At 43.2% G+C, this 22,870-nt stretch overlaps 1 protein-coding gene across 4 annotated transcripts in view; it reads right to left on the bottom strand.

Moving 5' to 3' along the window:
* Positions 1-22,870, bottom strand: part of SNX29 (sorting nexin 29) — a 559,063-nt gene that overhangs the window by 272,064 nt on the left and 264,129 nt on the right. The gene's annotated exons all lie outside the window — the stretch shown is intronic.

Below are 22,870 nucleotides of genomic sequence, written 5' to 3'. Positions count from 1 at the left end.
CACAGCAGCACAATTTACAATAGCCAAGATGTGGAAGCAACCTAAATGTCCACTGACAGATGAATGGGTAAAGAAGATGTGGAATAAATACATACATATACATACATATATATATATGAATATTACTCAGCCATAAAAAAGAATGAAATAATGCCATTTGCAGCAATATGAATGGACCCAGAGATTATCAAACTAAGTGAAGGAAGTCAGAGAAAAACAAATACCATATGCTATCACCTATATGTGCAATCTAAAAATGTGATACAAGTGAACTTATTTACAAAACAGAAGTAGACTCACAGACAAAGAAAACAAACTTATGGTAACCAAAGGGTATAGTGGGGGAGGGGGTAGATAGATTAGGAGTTTGGGATTAACCTGTGCACACTACCATATATAAAACAGGTAAACAACAAGGACCTACTGTATAGAACAAGGAACTATACTTAATATCTTGTAATAACATAATTGAAAAGTACCTGAAAGTGTGTATATATATGTGTGTGTATAAGTGAATCATTTTGCTGTACACTTGAAGCTAACACAACATTGTAAATCAACTCTACTTCAATTAAAAAAAGAAAACAATTAGCCCAGTAGATGCCCACGGGCATTGTTTCTCCTATCAGGTATATATCCACATATGCTCACTTTGTAGAAAAGAGTAAATAGATAAAAACTGGGAAAGAGCCAGATAATTCCAAGATAAGTAAGAGAAGGAGAGCAGGGGAGAACTCTTGCACAAGCAGTTGAGAAGACCCACCCAGTGGTATGATGGAAGGGATCCGCCCCAGGTCTGCAAACAAGCCTCAGGGATGCAGATGCAGATGCCTGTGTGCCCTGAGATGAGACTCCTGGATGCCCAACAGTGTGATGAGAAGGCAGCGAGGCAGGACAGGAAGCTGCAGTGAGTCTACCAGCGACAGATTAGAGAGACAGGGCTCTGGTCTGGCACCGAGGGAGAAGTCAACGTGGGGAAAGGCTGAGCAAAGATGGGAGTCGCTGCTGGCCCTGAACTGACCGCTGGCTCCCCCTTCAGCCCTTCACGGCGCCTCCGTGCGGCCACAGCTGGTCAGGGCCCCTGTGCGATGATGCAGAACATGCTGGACTAAAACCCTAAGTGGTTTCCACGCCAGCAGTGACTACAGCTCCAGGCACGACTGCAGGGAGCGACCCAGTAACAATCTGTTAAAGTTGAGAGACTGAACGTGTTAATTTACATTCACAACCTCTCAAAATCTCATTAAAACACCAAGTAAAAATAATTCTTCCTAAGGCTCCATCCTTAAAGAAAAAGCGAATATGAGAGAAAACAACACACAAAATCTTAGAAGCGAGAAGCAGGCAGGTAACTTGTAAGTAACTTGACAGACCGGAGAAAATTTCATTCTAGGTTGCAAGTGGGCAACTCCAAAATACAATCTGACTCAAACGAACAACCTGCATAAATTACTAACACTAGACACCTCTAGAAGTGGGGGTGAACACCAGCTAAGAGTCAAAGAAGGGATAAAAAGTCTTAAGAAGCAACTAGCAGAAGACTAGGGGTTTATTCTCTGGAGGGGGTGGGAAGGCAGCTGTATCCAAGTTGAGGGTAGGGGTACCCTACTGAAAACAGAGGTAAAAGTAATGTGCACGGAACTTCTGAAGTTCCCGCATTCCTGTTCCGTCCCCCACTCCCAGAGTAGCAGGTAACCTCTGAGCAAGGAAAGAGAAGTATTTTCCTAGGAATCTACCAGCCAAAGAGGAAAGACCTAAAGGGCCCCATGCATGAGGCTCTCTGGAAAAAGGCACAGCCCCACCACCCCACTAAGAAATGATCATAGACAGTTTTCAATCGGTGTTTTAGTACCCCACTCCTACACCTGAGAAGACAGCCAGAAATCACCTTACATTTGAGACAAGCACCTAAGATGAAAGACAGGAACCAGAATAAACAAACGGTGATCAACTTGAAGGAAAGAAAAATTACTAAGTGAGAAGAACACTTCAAAAGTGAACTACTGGTAATACTCCCGGAGAGAGAGGAGCAGGCGCAGCTGAGACACAGGAAGAGAGAGATATTTTAAAAGAACACACAATGTAAAAAAAGCGCTTTGAAAAGCAAAACTATGACAGCAGAAATGGAACACCAGGTATAAGGGATAGAAGGTAAAGAAATTTCTACAGAATAGAGCCAAAGGATGACAAAATGGCGAACAAAAAAAGGAAACCAAGAATTATCAAATGCGGACTTCCCTGGTGGCACAGTGGTTAAGAATCCGCCTGCCAATGCAGGGAACACGGATTTGAGCCCTGGTCCGGGAAGATCCCACATGCCTCAGAGCAACTAAGCCTGCACGCCACAACTACTAAGCCCACGTGCTGCAACTACTGAAGCCTGCCTGTGAGCCTAGAGCCCATGCTATGCAACAAGAGATGACACTGCAATGAGAAGCCTGCGCACCACAACAAATAACTGCCCCTGCTCACCGCAACTAGAGAAAGCCTGCATGCAGCAACAAAGACCCAATGCAGCCATAAATAAATAAATGAATCTTTAAAAAAAAAAAGAATTATGAAATAAGAAGAACTCAAGAAAGAAAAAATAACACAGAGAGGGGGAAGTCAAAGATATAATTCAAGAAATGTCCCGGAACCAACAGACATGAGTGCTGAGGTTGAGAAGCTCCACAGGACGAGCTCAGTGATGAGAGATGCTCACAGTGAAATTCCAGAACACAGGAGACAAAGAGGAGAGATGACAAACTCAGGATTTTTACAAAGGATAAAAACATTTTTAATGGCACAGGATTTCTGAAAAGCATCACTGTAAGCTAGAAAACAATGAATCTTTAATGTCCTGCGAGGAATTATTTCCAAACCTGGAATTATCTACAAAGCCAAACCATGCTGAGAAGTGGATAAAGGCATTTACAGATATGCATCCTCTCAGAAATTTTATCTCCCACCCAAAGAAGAGAAGAAATCTAGGAAGAGGAAGAAGGAGATGCCAAGATATAGGAGATCCAACATAAAAATGAGTTTCAGGAAATTCTTCATGATAACCAAAGTGGAAAAAACCTGCAGGGCCATCATGGATAAATGGATAAACAGAGTGTGGAATGCCCATACAATGGATTATTGTTCACTTTAAAAAGGAATGAAGTACTGACCCATGCCACAACATGGATGAACCTTGAAAACATGATGCTAAGTGAAAAAAAGCCTGACATGAAAGGCCTCATACTGCCTGATTCCATGAAATGTCCAGAGAGGTACTGATTTCCAAGGGCTGAGAGGAAGGAGTGATGGAGAGTGATTGCTAGTGAGTATCAGGTTTCTTTCTGGGGTGATAAAAATGTTCTGGAAATAGAAAATGATGGTTGCACAACCTTGTGAATTTACAAAACCCACTGAACTGTGCACTTTAAAGGGGTGAATGGTATAGTATATGAATTATATCTCAATAAAGGAGGAGTGAATTGGAGAGTACAGGCCCACAGAGGAGTCAGGCTTCTTCCAACTATCGGTCAGAGGACTCCAGGAGAGACTGCCTCAGGATGACACTGATGACCCAAGTGTTTGAAAATATTGAGACTTACAAAACTGAGGGAACATTTGGGGTTGAATCAGAGATAAGTACACAGAATACCAACAAAATTTAAAAAACAAAAACAGATAAGTATTAACTTCAAAGAAATTTAAAAGTCCAAAAATACTGATCATGTATCTCATGGCTCAACTGTGGAGAGCATTTTCAGAGTCATAATAACGTAATCGTGGACCACTGATCAAACCAAAATGATTACATGACTGTGCTAGATTATATGACAGCTGGAGGGTGTGTGTGTGTGCACGCGCGCATGCACGTGTATGCACACTTCAAGAGCATGGAGGATCAGAGAATGATACCCTTCATCTTCCACAATGAGAAATCAATAAACAACAACTACAACTAAAAAAATCAACAACTGGGAATAGACACATGTTATTCAGAGATATCAAGGTAACAACTAAAACCATCAGTTAAAAAGTCTAAAGCAGTTGCTTGTGGGGAGTGGGAAATGAGGGAAGTTGGTGGCTACAAGTATCAGGTCTTTTATCACAGGGCTATGTACAAAAGCTCAATTTCTAAAAAAACTAAACTCAATTTTAGTTGGTAAATTTTTTTTTTAATTTTTAAATAAAAAGCTGAAAGTGTTGAAAGCATTTCCTCTAAGATCAGGAAGAAGGTAAGGATGCCTACTCTCACCACTTTTATTCAGCACAGCACTGCAAGTCCTAGCCATGGCAATCAGACAAGAAAAAGAAATAAAAGGAATCCAAATTGTAAAGAAGTAAAACTGACACTGTTTGCTGATGACATGTTACTAAACATAGAAAATCCTGAAGATACCACCAAAAAGCTGCTAGAGCTCATTAATGAACTCAGTAAAGTTACAGGATACAAAAATAATATTCAGAAATCTGTTGCAATTCTTTACATTAATAATGAACTATAAAGACAGACAAACTTAAAAAACAATCCCATTCACCATCACATCAAAAAAATTAAATACTTAGGAATAAATCTAACCAAGAAGGTAAAAGACCTGTACTCAGAAAACTATAAAACACTGATGAAAGAAACTGAAGACAACACAAATAGATAGAAAGATACACTGTGTTCTCAGACTGAAAAAATTAGTATTGTTAAAATGACCATAATACCCAAGGCAATCTATAGATTCAATACAATCCCTATCAAAATACCAATGGCATTTTTCACAGAACTAGAATACTTCTAAAATTTCTATGGAAACACAAAAGATCCCAAATAACCAAAACAATCTTGAGAAAGAACTGAGCTGGAGGCATCACACTCTTTGATTTCAGACAATACCACAAAGCTACAGCAATCAAAACAGTATGGTACTGGCATAAAAACAGGCATATAGATCAATGGAACAGAATAGAAAGCCCAGAAATAAACCCATGACCTTTTGCTCAATTAATCTACAACAAAGGAGGCAAGAATATATAATGGGAAAAGACAGTCTTTCCAATCGGTGGTGCTGGGAAAGCTGGACAGATGCATGTAAAAGAATGAAATTAGAACATTTCTCACACTACATACAAAAATAAATTCAAAATGAATTAAAGAACTAAATGTAAGACCAGAAACTATAAAACTCCTAAAAGAAAACAAAGGCAGAACACTGTTGGACATAAATTGTAGCAATATATATTTTGGATCCATCCCCTAAGGCTAAGGAAATAAAAGCAAAAATAAATAGGACCTAATTAAACTTAAAAGCTTTTGCACAGCAAAGGAAACTATCAACAACAGCAAAAAAGAAAATATTTGCAAATAATATAACAAGGGGTTAATATCCAAAATATATAAACAGCTCATACAACTCAATATCAAAAAAAAAAAACCAAACCCAATTATGGTCAGAAGACCTGAACAGACATTTTTCCAAAAAAGATATACAGATGGACAACAGGCACATGAAAAGATGCTCAACATTCCTAACCATCAGAGAAATGTAAATCAAAATCACAATGCAGCATCACCTCACACCTATCAAAATGGTTATCAGCAAAAGACCACAAATAATAAGTGCTGGTGGGAATGTAAACTGGGGCAGCCTCTGTGGAAAACAGTATAGAGGTTCCTCAAAAACTGAAAACAGAACTACCATATGATCCAGCAATTCCACTCCTGGGTATATACATGAAGAAAATGAAAAACACTAATTTGAAGAGATACATACACCCCAATGTTCATAGAGGCACATTACGTATTTACAATTGCCAAGATATGGAAACAACCTAAATGTCCATCAACAGATGAAAGGAAAAAGATGTACCTCTATAGCTTACAGATTAATATTAGGAAAGTGAGGGGAGCCATCTCATCAGTTACACACTCCCCATCTCCCTACTGGCAAGGTGAACAGTGGCCAGGCACCAGAAGTCAGTTGTCCCTTTAGCTGAAGTTTGTACAAGCACCACATCTGATTTGTGTATTTTCAAGTCAAGAAGATTTCATCTGCCCTGGGAGCAAGAACATTCAGGTGTTTAAGGAAGGTGTGAGTAACGCCAAGCCATTTGGAGAGCCAAAAACAGCAGCGTACAGCACCATTCCTTACTCTCTGCACATCCTCCAGTAGACCGATCAACTTGGAGAGGATCAACTGTGATCAAATTCTGCAAGTCTGATCTGAACAAATGTTTGTGACTGATCACACTTCAAGTTTGTTGCTGCTGTTTTAAGGTACCTATTTCCTGAGAGTGATCTGTTAGTCTTGGAACAAAAAGAAAGACAATGTAACAACCCAGGAGGAAACTCTCTATTCATGTCCAAAATAGCTCACTGAATTCCAGAATACAAGACTTAAAAACACTGGGTAGCAAAGCCATCTTAAACCTAAAATTTTTTCATTAACGGTCTCGGTCCATATTTTGAGTTACTTTGACAGTGTTCAGAACTTGACCTCCTGCCTTGCTCAAGCACTGCACAAAGAGGGCAGCTGCTGGTCCCCAACAGGACAGAAGGAAACTTTCGCCCACATGATTAGATATTTCAACCATGGATAAGAAACTTAAGTTGTATGGTAGCATCATCCCCTGCCCCCGACCCCCATCTGCAGTTTTACTTTCCACAGTTTCAGTTAGCTGTGGTCAACCGTGGTCCAAAAATATTAAATGTAAAATTTCAGAAATAAACAATTCATAAGTTTTAAATCATGTAACATTTTGAGTAGTATTGTGAAATCTTGCACCATCCTGCTCTGCCCTGCCCAGGACGTGAATCGTCTCTTTGTCCAGAGTATCCAATGCTGTACACGTGGCCCGCCCGTTAGTATAGGGAAAAAATAGCATATATGGGATTCGGTATTATCCACAGTTTCAGGCATCCACTGGGCATCTTGAAACACACCCCCAGAGGATTGGGGGTGGAGGGACTATTGTGTTAAAAGGGTCAAAACATAAACATAGATCCAAAAGCAAAACGAAATAAAGGCTATATTTAATTTGTCAAATGAAATTTGAAAGCTACATCCATACACAATGGGTTCCCATAAAAATAAAACAATATCACTTCATCTTACACAGCACTTTGGAGTTTACCAGCATCTTCAAATGAGCCTCCCTACAGAGCTCAGCCTGGCCCGCTGAGGTTTGTGCAGCTACCTTCGGTATCTAGCACACAATGCCCCGTAACCCAGGCAACCTAGTTAACATCCACATTATTCACGAGAAAATCTACACTTTATTTACTTGCACATACTCTGAGCAGTCAGCAGTTTTCTCCTGTATTTCCTGGATGGCATAATTATCGAAGTTAGACTCCAAATGGAGAAATTTGGCAAAATAATAAGCCTTCCCTCTTTAAATCCAAATAGACACTGAAACTGTGTTCGGTAGAAGCACAAAGAGATTGACTTTAAATCAGAACTATTTTTCATGTTCCAGAAGAGCTGTGGGTTTGTTAGCACCACTAGCAGGTCATTTAAACTTAGAGAACATGACACAGTTTCTCACCTCCTTGCAGCCTGCCGAGGCGTCTGTGATAATTCACCTGAAATACGCAGACACTGTGCTGATCTCACTAGCAGGCAAGGCACCAGAGAACACATGGGGTTTTTGCCTAAATTATCTTAAGCAAAACTTCAAATACCACGGAGAGCAGCATGGCAAACAGTATGATAAGGTTACTGTTTTGCTTTCAATTTAAACAAACTTAGCCTGACCCCAGATGCAAACAGTATGAGATGCTGGTGGATAAAGAACCATTTAAAATTCAGAGATGGTTCCCTTGAACATTCTAATGGACAAAAGGAGGTGTGCCAGGTCCTATAACAGTGGGTGGGCTTGGTGTGATGGGAATCTGGGACATGTGAAGGTTCCAAAGGAGAACAGTTCCTCCTGGGGAAGGTGACAGTGATCCTTACAAGAAGGCAAGTACCCACACTTGTTTCAGCAAAGAAAACAGTCTTCATAACAGCATCCGCCAATCTCCAAGCGCTCACTGCGGCAAGGAGAGAGCACAGTGAACGAGACAGCGTGAGCTCTGCAATTAGACAGATACCAGGGGCAATTCTGGCTCTACCACTCAGCAAGTGACCTTGGGCAAGTCTTTCATTCATTCACTCAACAACTAGCTACTTCAGATTCATTACACGCCAGGCACTACACACTAGATACTTAATACAGGGATGTACGGGGGTTTTTGGTGGCAGGTAGGGAATGCCAGTATGAAACTTACACTCAAATGGGAAGACTTAGAAAATAAAGAACTCTTTAATAGGTCAGGCTGTCAAAAGTGCTATGGGAGAGTTAAAGCATGATGGTGGAGGAATACTAATTAAAGTGTAAGGAAAGGCCTCACTATGAAGATACCATCTGAGCAGAGATGAGAATAAAGTGGGGGAGTGAGCCATGCAAAGCCCTGAGGGACAGCATTCCTGGGAATGGCAAGTGCAAAGGCCCTGAGGTAGGCACAGGCATAATGTGTTTCAGGAACAGTAGGGAGGCCAGTATGGCTTAAGGAAAATGCATGAACTAGACACAGCAAATGAGACCACAGAGGAGATGGTGGGGATTTGCAGGCTATGGTATTTTATTCTGAGCAAAACAGGAAGCCCTTGGAAGATTCTGAACTAAAGGTGGGATGATCACACTTATATTTTTTAAAGATCATCCTACAGGCTCTATGAAGGGGCAAGTGTGGAAGCTGGGAGGGCAGGTGTAGTGGCTGGGGAGGCACCCAGCTCAGGTCTGCCTTCAAGAGAGAACTCACTGTCCTACAGGTAGCAAGGAGTGCAGCTAGCTGACAATCGCCAGCTATAGCCCCTTCCAGATGCTCTACTCCTCCTGGACAGCCCTAGCCAGTGGCTGAGCACAGACAGGTACCTTGGGACAATGCGGGACCCCTCTCATGAGCAATCTTTGTACAGACCTCCCCACCGAGCTGGGGGGTGGGGCAAAACTTTGCTGAGTCTGCATCCAAGTCTGAGGCTCTCCCTGCCCGATGCTGCCTGCCCCCTTTATACTTCATGGGCATAATCCCCCAGGACTCCTCCTGTGCTCCTCACTTTGTCACAGCATCTTCTCCTGAGAGAATCCAGGGCACAGAGCTGGTTAGGGCACTACGGCAGTGGTCCAGGCAGGAGGCAATGATGCTGGCCCGGACCATGGTAACAGCAACAGGTGTGACGAGCAGTGGAAGAAGGTGAGAAGGAGAAGTCAGATTTGATGTGGGATTTGGGTGAAGACAGGAGTCAACGTTAACACCAAGATTGCTGGCCTCAGGAGCCTAAAGAATAGAACCATCATTGGACTAAGCCAGGGAGACTAGGGAAAGAGCAGGTGTGGGGGGGAAGTGGCGAGGGACCACCAGGAGCTTCGTTTTCAGAAAGCGGATATTACCTGAGAGGAAATATCAAAAATACAGTAGCACGTAAGTCTAGAGTTTAAGGGAGAGGTCAGGGTTGGAGATACAAAATTAGGAGACAAGAACATCAGGATAAGACCCACAGAACTAGGTGAGACCACCTTACCTTTGGAAGCTGAGCGTCCTCCTGTTGTAAGATGTTACTGGTAACAGCCCCCACCCCACGGAGCCACAGGATGAACCACCACAATACGGGCAAAGCACGCAGTACCGTGTGCGGCCAGAAGCACAGACGTTACTGCTGAGGTCATCCTTCAACATGCTTCTGCCTCGCCAGGCACACTGTTGAGCACATTACTAAATTATCTATTGTTCTCACAATAAACACGCGTGGTAGATATTATTAACCCACGAAAATGAGTTTCCAAGGCATGAAGGGACTAGCCCAAGGTCAGACAGGTACCAAAGGGCAGATTCGCGATGAAAACCAAGCCTGTGTTCCTTCCCCCATGACACGCTCCTTCCCCGTCAGCAGCTGAATAGCTAAGGGAGACTCACTTATTCTCTGGCTCAGACCTTTGTCCAGCAGGCATTCATCAGTCCCCAAAGCTAAGGAGAGGTTAGGGGGTTCCTCTCCCTGCCCGAAGGTTACAAGTCACCACACTGCCTCCATACCTCTTTCAGGTAGGGAGGAAACCCAACACTGCCTCCAGTCCCCAGAACCAGGTGTCCCAGGGCAGCAAGTCTCTGGCATCTCTCAAGAGAGCTTCCGTTGGGGGCTTTCTGAACTATCACTGAGCATGTTCGGGCTTCATAGGGATAGGACAACCAATGAACTTTGGCTGCTAGTCAGCTAATTTTGACCTTGGGGAAGGGAGTCTCCGCAAACTGAGAAATCTTGATTCCACCCAGTTTCCCATGAGAAGCCAGGTCATAGTACTCAGGAAAGAAGGTGGTGAAACAGACAAGAGATTGAGGCATTGAAAGGGAACAGTGGCTCCCAAATGGAGTGGGAGAAGGTTCCACCTCCCTGCCACAGCCTCAGGCTGCAGCACTGAGGGAACATCCATGGGCAGCAATAAAGGGGAAAAGCTGCTGTTTACAGAGCCCAACAAGCAGCTGATTTACACCATCTCATGTATGGCTCCAAATACCACCATGCAGTATCTCCACTGCAGTGACGAGGAAACAGTGGTATGGGCTCTTTTTCTTTCTTTCTTTCTTTTTTTTTTTTTTTTTTGATGCGGACCACTTTTTAAAACTCTTTATTGAATTTGTTACAATACTGTTTCTGTTTTATGTTTTGGTTTTTTGCCCCCAGGCATGTGGGATCTTAGCTCCCCGACCAGGGATCGAACCCACAACCCCTGCATTGGAAGGCGAAGTCTTAACCACTGGACCGCCAGGGAAGTCCCCCCCAAAGGTGTGGGTTCTTTTACAACACTGTCAACAATGGACACAGTACTACAAACCCCAGTCGGCCTGATTTCAAAGCCCTACGCTCCCAAATCACCACACTGCCTGCCTATCTCTTAAGCCTACTGGTCACTGTGTCACCAATTTCCACTTGTGACAGACTTTCCAGACCATGTGCTGAAACCCCAGAGGAACCTACTTCCCTACATGCATCAAACACACACACACACTCTTACATTTTTGGTTGCCTGCTCACAGGTAACTATAAACTTCAAACTCTCCAGAAAGCTGAAACCTAATTCTCCAAAAACTTGATACACCCAGTCACCTTACAGATAGATGATTCTTTGATTAAAAACAGGGGACATGTCTTAGCCAAGCTAAGAAAATGTTTCTCAAACAATGTCCTAGCACATGACATCCACATCATCTACCCAGACACCCTCATCTGTATCCCTCAAGAACCCAGGAACCATGGGATCGAGAGGGATACTGTTTTTCTAACAGACGAGGAATCATGTATGATCATAAGTACAGAAGTGTGGGCAGAGACACAAGTGCATCCCTGGGTTCAAACCTTGGCTCTGTCACTAAGCAGAGTGAGATCACAGGCACGTGACTTCATGACCCTGAGCCTCAGTTTCCTCATCTGTAAAAGGGATAACTATATCTCCTGTGAGGATTAAACAAACGAATACAAGCTACCTTATATTAAACAAACAAATACAAGCTACCTTATATAGCACTAAAGATATGGTAATTTTTTATAGGCAAATACAAAGTGAGAGCCTGCCTCCTTTTTCAAATTAGAAAGTCTAGTCATTAGAAGTTTCCATCTCTTCCAGGTCTTTGCAGAGAAATCTGTTCACCTGTGTAGATGCCGCATCTCTCTTCCAAAGGATCATCTAAATACATAACACATGCACAGGGACAGCTGGGAATGGCAAGTGCATCCAACCAGAACTGTCATCACACCCTTCGCCAACCACATTTCCACCTGCTCACATGATGCAGCCTAGCAGAAGCTCTGATGGAAACTTCAGCGTTGTTTCTCCCCGTAAGTGAAAACCAGTTTGAGAGTGAAAACCACTCTGTTGCTGGAAGAAAACATGAAGCTAGGCATGCCAGCCCAAGCGGTTCCTTGCCGTGATCTAGGTGGTGCAAAAGTGCTTGCTGAACAGAACTCTGGACCCGACCACACTCTATAGACCCACAAGGGTCAGCTTGTGAGCAGCAGAACAAGATGACACGGATGGCTCCAAATGTTGTTTGTAAAACTGTTCGTTCCAAACCGCAGCTATGTCTCGGGTTCAAGAATTCCACTAGCAGCAGAAATGTGTGTGATGTGGTTCCACCTGGGGGGAAGGGAGGGGGAGGGAGGATGGAGGACAACCTGGATGTGTTCCTGGTTGTCTGAGCAAGGACACAGGGCCCACCCAAGCTGTTAACCCTAGTCACCTGGGTGTAGAGAGCAGTAGATAACAATCATTGTTTTCACTCTAAGCCTCTGAATTATTTTATTTGGAACAACCAGCACCTGTGATTCCTGCAGTTCATGCTTAGAGCAGCAGACCACACTTATCAGAGGCAGGAATCGTTCATCTGTAAGCCCTGGGTTTACAGGCATCAAACCTTCCTTGGGAAGTCACTGTACAACCTGCCCTTAAGAAGGGACTTAGGGAGGGGGAAGGATCAAGACGGCAGAGTAGGAGGACGTGCGCTCACTCCCTCTTGCAAGAGAGCCGGAATTACAACTAACTGCTGAACAATCATCAACAGAAAGACACTGGAACTCACAGAAAAAAAACCACCCCACATCCAGAGACAAAGGAGAAGCCACAATGAGATGGTAGGAGGGGGGCAATCACGTTAAAATCAAATTCCATAAATGCTGGGTGGGTGACTCACAAGCTGAAGAACAGTTATACCACAGAAGTCCTGAGGGTTCTGAGCCCCAACGTCAGGCTTCCTAACCTGGGGGTCCAGCAACGGGAGGAGGAATCCCCAGAGAATCAGACCTTGAAAGCCAGTGGGATTTGATTGCAGGACCTCCACAGGACTGGGGGAAATGGGGACTCCACTCTTGGAAGGCACACAAAAAAGTGTGCTCACCAGGACTCAGGGGGAAGGAGCAGTGACCCCATAGAAGACTGAACCAGACCTACCTGCTGGTGTTGGAGGGTTGCCTGCAGAGGTGGGGGGCAGCTATGGCTCACCGAGGAGACAGGGGCACTCGCGGCAGGAGTTCTGAGAAGTGCTCATTGGCGTGAGCCCTCCCAGAGTCCACCATTAGCCCCAACAAAGGGCCTGTAAACTCCAGTGCTGGGTCGCCTCAGGCCAAACGACCACCAGGGTGGGAACACAGCCCCACCCATTGGCAGGCAAGCAGATTAAAGTGTCACTGAGCTCCACCCACCAAATGGGATTAAAGTTTTACTGAGCTCCACCCACCCAGCCCAACCCACCATCAGTCCCTCCCATCAGGAAGCACTCACGAGCCTCCTAGACAGCTTCCTCCACAAGAGGGCAGACAGCACAATCAAGCAGTATCAGCACTATTTCATCTTGTAGAACTGAAAATCACAGCCACAGAAAGACACAAAAAATGAAAAGGCAAAAGACTTTGTACCAGATGAAGGGACAAGATAAAACACCAGAAAAACAACTAAATGAAAAGGAGATAGGCACTCTTCTGGAAAAAGAATTCAGAATGATGATGGTGAAGATGATCCAGGACTTTGAAAAAAGACTGGATGCAAACATTGAAAAGTTGCAAGAAAAGTTTACCAAAGACCTAGAAGAATTAAAGAACAAAGAGAGAGATGCAACACAGTAACTGAAATGAAAAATACACTAGAAGGAAACAATAGCAGATTAACTGAGGCAGAAGGGCGAATAAGTGAGCTGGAAGACAGAATGGTGATAATCACTGATGTGGAAAAGAATAAAGAAAAAAGAATGAGAAGAACTGAAGACAGCCTAAGACCTTTGGGACAACGTTAAACGCACCAACATTCACATTATAGGGGTCCCAGAAGGAGGAGAGAGAGAGAAAGGACCTGAGAAAATACTGGAAGAGATTATAGATGAAAAATTCCCTAACATGGGAAAGGAAATAGTTACCCAAGTCCAGGAAGCACAGAGAGTCCCAGGCAGGATAAACCCAAGGAGAAACACGCCAAGACATATAGTAGTCAAATTGACAAAAATGAAAGACAGAGAAAAGTTATTAGAAGCAATAAGGGAAAAACAACAAATAACACACAAGGGAACTCCTATAAGGATAACAGCTGATTTCTCAGCAGAAACTCTGCAAGCCAGAAGGCAGTGGCAGGATATATTTAAAGTAATGACAGGGAGGAACCTACAACCAAGAAGACTCTACCCAGCAAGGATCTCATTCAGATTCAATGGAGAAATCAAAAGCTTTACAGACAAGCAACAGCTAAGAGAATTCAGCACCACCAAACCAGCCCTACAACAAATGCTAAAGGAACTTCTCTAAGCAGGAAACATAAGAGAAGAAGAGGACCTACAGAAACAAAAACAATTAAGAAAATGGTAATAGGAACATACATATTGATAATTACCTTGAATGTAAATGGACTAAATGCCCCAACCAAAAGAAACAGACTGTCTAAATGGATACAAAAACAAGACCCATATATATGCTGTCTACAAGAGACCCACTTCAGCCCTAGGACACATACAGACTGAAAGGGAGGGGATGGAAAAAGATATTCCATGCAAATGGAAATCAAAAGAAAGCTGGAGTAGTGATACTCATATCAGATCAAATAGACTTTAAAATAAAAAATGTTACAAGAGACAAGAAAGGACATTACATAAAGATTGAGGGATCAATCCAAGAAGAAGAGAGAACAATTATAAATATATATGCACCCAATATAGGAGCACCTCAATACATAAGGCAAATGCTAACAACTATGAAAGAGGAAATGGACAGGAACACAATTGTACTGGTGGACATTAACACCCCACTTACACCAATGGACAGATCATCCACACAGAAAATTAATAAGGAAACATAAGCCTTAAATGACACAATAAATCAGCTGGATTTAATAGATATCTATAGGACATTATATCCAAAAACAGCAGAGGACACATTCTTCTCAAGTGCACATGGAACATTCTCCAGGATAGATCACATTTTGGGTCATAAATCAAGCCTTGGTAAATTCAAGAAAAGTGAAATCATATCAAGCATATTTTCTGACCACAACGCTATGAGATTAGAAATCAATTACAGGAAAAAAACTGTAGAAAACACAAACACATGGAGGCTAAACAACACACTACTAAATAACCAACAGATCACTCAAGAAATCAAAGAGGAAATCAAAAAATACCTAGGGACAAATGACAATGAAAACACAATGATCCAAAACCTATGGGATGCAGCAAAGGCAGTTCTAAGAGGGAAGTTTATAGCGATACAATCCTACCTCAAGAAACAAGAAAAATCCCACATAAACAATCTAACCTTACACCTAAAGAAACTAGAGAAAGAAGAGCAAACAAAACCCAAAATTAGTAGATGGAGAGAAATCATAAAGATCAGAGCAGAAATAAATGAAACAGAGACAAAGAAAACAATAGCAAAAATCAATAAAACCAAAAGCTGGTTCTTTGAGAAGATAAATAAAATTGATAAACCTCTAGCAAGACTCATCAAGAAAAAGAGGGAAAGGACTCAAATCAATAAAATTAGAAATGAAACAGGAGAAGTTACAATGGACACCACAGAAATAAAAAGCACCATAAGAGACTACTACAAGCAACTATATGCCAATAAAATGGACAACCTGGATGAAATGGACAGATTCTTAGAAAGGTATAACCTTCTAAGACTGAATCAGGAAGACATACAAAATATGAACAGATCAATCACAAGTAATGAAATTGAAACTGTGATTAAAAATCTCCCAACAAATAAAAAGTCCAGGACCAGATGGATTCACAGGTGAATTTTATCAAACATTTAGAGAAGAGCTAACACCCATCCCTCTCAAACTCTTCCAAAACACTGCAGAGGAAGGAACACTCCCAAACTCATTTTATGAAGCCACCATCACCCTGATACCAAAACCAGACAAAGATACTACAAAAAAAGAAAACTACAGACCAATATCACTGATGAATTTAGATGCAAAAATCCTCAACAAAAGACTAGCCAACAGAATCCAACAACACATGAAAAGGATCATGCACCATGATCAAGTGGGGTTTACCCCTGGAATGCAAGGATTCTTCAATATATGCAAATCAATCAATGTGATACACCATATTAACAAACTGAAGGATAAAAACCACATGATCATCTCAATAGATGCAGCAAAAGCTTTTGACAAAATTCAACACCAATTTATGATAAAAACTCTCCAGAAGGTGGGCAAAGAGGGAACCTACCTCAACATAATAAAAGCTATATACGACAAACCCAGAGCAAACATCATTCTCAATGGTGAAAAACTGGAAGCATTCCCTCTAAGATCAGGAACAAGACAAGGAGGTCCACTCTCAGGACTACTATTCAACATAGTTTTGGAAGTCCTTGCCACAGCAATCAGAGAAGAAAAAGAAATAAAAGGAATCCAAATTGGAAAAGAAGTAAAACTGTCACTGTTTGCAGATGACATGATATTATACATAGAAAATCCTAAAGATGCCACTAGAAAACTACTTGAGCTAATCAATGAATTTGGTAAAGTTGCAGGATACAAAATTAACACACAGAAATCTCTTGCATTTCTATACACTAACAATGAAAGATCAGAAAGAGAAATTAAGGAAACAATCCCAATCACCACTGCAACAAAAAGAATAAAATACCTAGGAATAAACCTAACCAAGGAGGTAAAAGACCTGTACTCAGAAAACTATAAGACACTCATGAAAGAAATCAAAGACGACACAAACAGATGGAGAGACATACCATGTTCTTGGATTGGAAGAATCAACATTGTGAAAATGACTATATTACCGAAAGCAATTTACAGATTCAGTGCAATCCTGATCAAATTACCAATGGCATTTTTCACAGAACTAGAACAAGAAATTTTACGATTTGTATGGAAACGCAAAAGACCCTGAATAGCCAAAGCAATCTTGAGAGGGAAAGACGGAGTTGGTGGAATCAGGCTTCCTGATTTCAGGCTATACTACAAGGCCACAGTGATCAAGACAGTATGGTACTGGCACAAAAACAGAAGTATAGATCAATGGAACAGGATAGAAAGCCCAGAGATAAACGACGGTCAACTAATCTATGACAAAGGAGGCAAGGATATACAATGGAGAAAAGGCAACCTCTTCAATAAGTGGTGCTGGGAAAACTGGACAGCTACATGTAAAAGAATGAAATTAGAACATTTCCTAACACCATACACAAAAATAAACTCAAAATGGATAAAAGACCTAAATGTAAGGCCAGACACTATGAAACTCCTAGAGGAAAACATAGGAAGAACACTCTTCGACGTAAATAACAGCAAGATCTTTTCTGATCCACCCTCTAGAATAACAGAAATAAAAACAAAAATAAGTAAGTTGGACCTAATGAAACTTCAAAGCTTCTGCACAGCAAAGGAAACTATAAGCAAGATGAAAAGACAACCTGCAGAATGGGGGAAAATATTTGCAAATGAATCAACAGACAAAGGATTAATCTCCAAAATATATAAAGAGTTCATCCAGCTCAATATCAAAAAAACAAACAACCCAATTCAAAAATGGGCAGAAGACCTAAACAGGCATTTCTCCAAAGAAGACATACGGATGGCCAAGAGGCACATGAAAAGCTGCTCAACATCACTCGTTATTAGAGAAATGCAAGTCAAAACGACAATGAGGTATCACCTCACACCGGTTAGAATGGGCATCATCAGAAAATCGACAAACAGTAAATGCTGGAGAGGGTGTGGAGAAAAGGGAATGCTCTTGCACTGCTCGTGGGAATGTCAATTGATACAGCCACTGTGGAGAACAGTATGGAGGTTCCTTGCAAAACTAAAAATAGAACTACCATATGACCCAGCAATCCCACTGCTGGGCATATACCCAGAGAACACCATCATTCAAAAAGACACATGCACTCCAATGTTCATTGCAGCACTATTTACAATAGCCAGGACATGGAAGCCACCTAAATGTCCATCAACAGAGGAATGAATAAAGAAGATGTGGTACATATACACAATGGAATATTACTCAGCTGTAAAAAGCAATGAAACTGGGACATTTGTAGAGACATGGATGCACCTAGAGACTGTCATACAGAGTGAAGTGAGTCAGAAAGAGAAAAACAAATATCATATATTAACACATATATGTGGACTATAGAAAAATGGTACAAATCAACCAGTTTGCAAAGCAGAAATAGAGCCACAGATGTAGAGAACAAACATCTGGACACCAAGTGGGGAAAGCGTGGAGGGTTGGGGGGGGGGGGATGAATTGGGAGATTGGGATACCAAATTGTATACTCTAAATATATGCAGTTTACTGCAAACAATAAACAATGAAAAATTAAAAAAAAAAAAAGAAGGGACTTAAGGGCTAGCCCGTGCACTGCAACTACTGAGCCTGCACTCTAGAGCCCACGAGCCACAACTATTGAGCCCACGTGCTGCAATTACTGAAGCCCAAGTGCCTAGAGCCCGTGCTCCGCAACAAGAGAAACCATTGCAATGAGAAGCCCGTACACCACAAGGAAGAGTAGCCCCCGCTCTCTGCAACTACAGAAAGCCCGTGGGCAGCAAAGAAGACCCAACACAGCCAATAAATATAAATAAATAAACAACTTTATTTTTTTAAAAAAAGACCCTTATAATCAATAAAGAAGAAGAAGAAGAAGAAACTTAGAATTTCAAAAGCCCACGTGGAAGACTTCTCTAAACTGCCGTGGTCCTAGGACTCCGCGCCATGCTACAGGCAGACGTGGTGCAGTTTTTTAAAAGGAAAATGTGTGGGGAATTCCCTGGCAGTCCAGTGGTTAGTCCACTCTTTCACTGCCATGGCCCAGGTTCAATCCCTGGTCGGGGAACTGAGATCCCGCAAGCTGCACAGTGTGACCAAAAACAAACAAAAAAAAAAAAAACAACAAAAAAAAGGCAATGTGTGAATAGAATGAAAAGGGCGCAAGCTTGGCCCCTTTCTGCAAGGTCCTCAGCTGCCCTGAGCCCAGTCTCCGGCTCAGCAAAGAGGGCTCCTCATCACAGCCATCCCGCAGGGCGACAGTGGAGGATTCGTGGAGATAACAGGTGAAGCGGCCAGCAGAGGCCTGGAGCCGAGGACACGTGGCGTGCGCGGCGATGGGGGCAGGAGCTATCGCGGTAATTAACGGAACATCAGATCATGACCTTGACTGTCTACCCAGACTAGAAGCTCCCAAAAGGCAAAGGTTCCATCCTGTTTCTCTGAACCCACAAAAAAGTCCAAAATCTGATGAGGCACAAAATAGATTCTCAATACTTCCAGGCTGGCTGACCAACACCTCTTTGAGTGTGAATGTAGCAAAGTACCTAGAGTGGCAGACCTTTGCTGATTGAAGTGGCACGAAAAGTGCTTGCTGAGCAGAACCCTGGACCCCACCACACTCTGCAGACACACGAGGGTCTGCTTGTGAGCAGTGGGAAAAGATGACACAGACGGCTCCAAAGGTTGTTTGTAAAACTGTTCATTCCAAAATGCAGATATGTCTCAGGTTCAAGAATTCCACGAGCAGCAGAAATGTGTGTGATGGGGGCGGGGGGGGGGGGGGTGTGCGGGATGTCAGCAAAGATCTGCCACTCTCACTGGGGCTGCCATCAAGCTGACCAGGCACGTACAGCATAGCGTGGTTCTCAGACCTTGTGGTTATGTCTTCTCTTTGTTTTTTGTTTTTTTTTTTTAATTTTTGGCTGTGTTGGGTCTTCACTGCTGTGCGAGGGCTTTCTCTAGTTGCAGCGAACGGGGGCTACTCTTTGTTGTGGTGTACTGGCTTCTCATTGTGGTGACTACTCTTGTGGAACATGGGCTCTAGGTGCGCAGGCTTCGGTAGCTGCAGCACATGAGCTCAGTAGTTGAGGCACGCAGGCCCTAGAGCACGCAGGCTTCAGCAGTTGCAGTGCATGAGCTTAGTAGTTGTGGCTCGTGGGCTCTAGAGCACAGGCTCAGTAGTTGTGGTGCATGGGCTTAGTTGCTCCACGGCATGTGGGATCTTCCCAGACCAGGGCTCAAAACCCACGTCCCCTGCATTGGCAGGTGGATTCTTAACCACTGCGTCACCAGGGAAGTCCTTCTATTTCTTTCACAAGTTTATTTTCTCAATTTATAAAAGTCACACATGTTCACTGCAGGAAAAATAACCCATTTTAATATCTTCATGTCCCTGCTGTACATACACCAGACCACTGGGACATTCACAGGGTATAAATCCCAACTCGGCCAACAAGTCATAGATAATCCATTATATTTCTAGACAGTTCACACTCTCACCAAGGTGTGTACACAGCCACTCTCTCCCTTGGCCTATAAAACTCTTCAGGGATTGGGCGACTGGCCAAGAAGAGAAGATACTAGTAACAATGGTTACCGTGTGCTGGCTGCCTCCTAGGCGCTGGCACTACAGGAGCACTTCCCGTGCACTGCCGCCCGCACTCGCGTCCAGAGGCTGTGCTCCAAACTGCCCTGCAACACCTCCGTCCCGGAGCCCCAGCCTCTCCCTTCAGCCACGTGAGTCTGGGCTGGCAGAGACAGACGGGAGGTCTGGGTTCCAGATGGAGAGCCGCAGCCAGCCTCAGACAGCTGGGGTTTGTTCTCCAGGATGTTGGTTTTTCCCCCAGGCGGTGCCACGTCCCAGAAAGAAACGCAGGAAACCTTGATATCGTGGATGTGACTACTTATTTTCTCTTCCCCATTTCTTTATAAATTCAAAGGCAATACGTGAGCACAAGTTTGTAGTTTAAAAAAATTCAACCCAAGAGAACTGAAACTATACACAAAACTTGTATCCAAGTGTTCAAAAGGTGGAAGCAACCCAAGTGTCCAGGGATGAACAAATGAATAAACACAGCATGGTCTGTACCTACAATGAACAGTCATTTGGCCTTAAAAAGGCAGGAAATTGTGACCCCTGCTACAATACGGACGAACCTTGAGGACATGATGCTGTGTGAAGTAAGCCAGCCACGAAAGGACCAAAGCCATATGAATTCACTTACATGAACTACCTGGATTAGTCAAATTCATAGAGACAGGAAGGAGAATGCTGGTGGCCAGGGGCTGAGGGGAGGGCGGGCTGGGGAGTTACTGTTTAATGGTACAGAGGTCCAGCTCTGTGAGTTGGAAAGAGCTCTGGAGACGGATGGTGGTGGTGGTTACGCAGCGATGTGAACGTACTTAATATCAGCAAAATGCACATTTCAAAACAGATGGTCAACTATATATTATTTGCATTTTACCACAACTAAATATCTTTAAATCTTTTTTAAATGAAGTGCTGACAGATGCCACAACCTGGATGCATCTTGAAAACGTTATACTAAGTAAAAGAATCCAGATGCAAAAGGCCACATATAGTATGGTTCCATTTATACAAAATGCCACAATAGGCAAATCAAGAGAAACAGAGTAACTTCACAGCTGCTGAGTGCTGGGGGAGAAGAGGGTGGGTGGGGAGTGACTGCTAGTGGGTCCTGGGTTTCTTTTCAGGGCAAAGAAAATGGAGCAATAAAGTGGCAATGGCTGTACAACTTGGTGAATACACTGAAAAACACGGAACTGTGCACTTAAAACAGGTAAACTGTATGGTATACACATTATATCTCAATAAAAAAATGGAAATACCTAAGCATAGAAAGTGCAGGGCATCCTTTATCACAGCTCACCCTCCCGCCCCCAATCCTGTTGCCCCCACTACTGTCACAGGATCATTCTTCCAAGCTCTACGCTTTCCTGTGTAATTATGTATACAGATACACATACTGACATACTCTTACAGGTTTCGATCTTTATAAACCGTAAGGGGCACATGTGGCATAGCTACCTTTCCCTCCACAGCCAGACCTGACGACCGCACCCCAGGGCACAGACACACCAGCCTTATCTCTTCACTGCAGCTGCATTTCTGGAAGGAATCACGATCTACTTCACCCGTCTTTTATTGATCCTGATCCAAATAATGCCATGTCCACTGTCTTGTGCCCATCTCCTCACGCACGCACGTAAAGCTCTCTTTGTGAAGAATTCCCTGAAATGGAGCTGCTGGGTCGAGGGCTGTGCAGTTTAAACTCTGAAAACTGATGAATCCTGCCCATCACCCAGACTCTCACAGAGTGTCCTGTGACCTTGAACAATGACCTCACTTCCACAGGCCTCAGCGCCCTCACTGATAGAACCAAGCAGAAGACTCTGTAGTCAATTTCAGTTCACATATTCATTGTTTAAATCCTAAGATCCAGGGGAAGCCTGACAAAGTCACACGGGGCTGGAGTAAGTGTGCAGAGAGACGGCCGGAGGCTGAATGCACTCCAGGGCTCAGGTCTCCCGGGGCCTGGCAGGCTGCAGGGCGCGGACACCCCCCAGCTCCCACCGTGAGGGCTGTAGGGCCTGGGCTCCATGGGGCGGTTTATTCTACCCACAGGGAACACCAGCAAGTACCTCGAGGACACTCACCCACCGGAAGCCCAACCGACAAAGCCAGTCAAGGAAAGCCACGCTGCAGAAGGCAAGGAAGAGGATTTTATCAGGTGGAGGGGTTACAAAAAAAAAAGCTCATACAATTAATGTTGAGAATTCAAAATCTGTCCTTGCTCCAGGGACCCGCAAGAGAGCAGTGTCAAAGGACATCTAGAACACAGTCATGAAAACAAAAATCATCATCCGTGAGACTCAAGGTCACGGGGAAGTCTAACGTGTCAAGGGGCGAAAAAAGATTGGTTTAGAAAGAAATCATGTTGAAAGCTTACATCTCGTGAATTCTAAAGAATGCCACGGGGTCAGGTCACAATGGAAAGAAAAAGAGGGTCACAGAGAAGCACAGGAGAAGCTCCGACAGAGCAGCTGCCTCCTAAGGGGACAGAG

This window comes from Hippopotamus amphibius, chromosome 9 (genome assembly GCF_030028045.1).
Source record: "Hippopotamus amphibius kiboko isolate mHipAmp2 chromosome 9, mHipAmp2.hap2, whole genome shotgun sequence".
Taxonomy (NCBI): domain Eukaryota; kingdom Metazoa; phylum Chordata; class Mammalia; order Artiodactyla; family Hippopotamidae; genus Hippopotamus; species Hippopotamus amphibius.
Note: the sequence above shows the minus strand (reverse complement) of the source record. Positions and strands in the feature narration are given on the sequence as shown.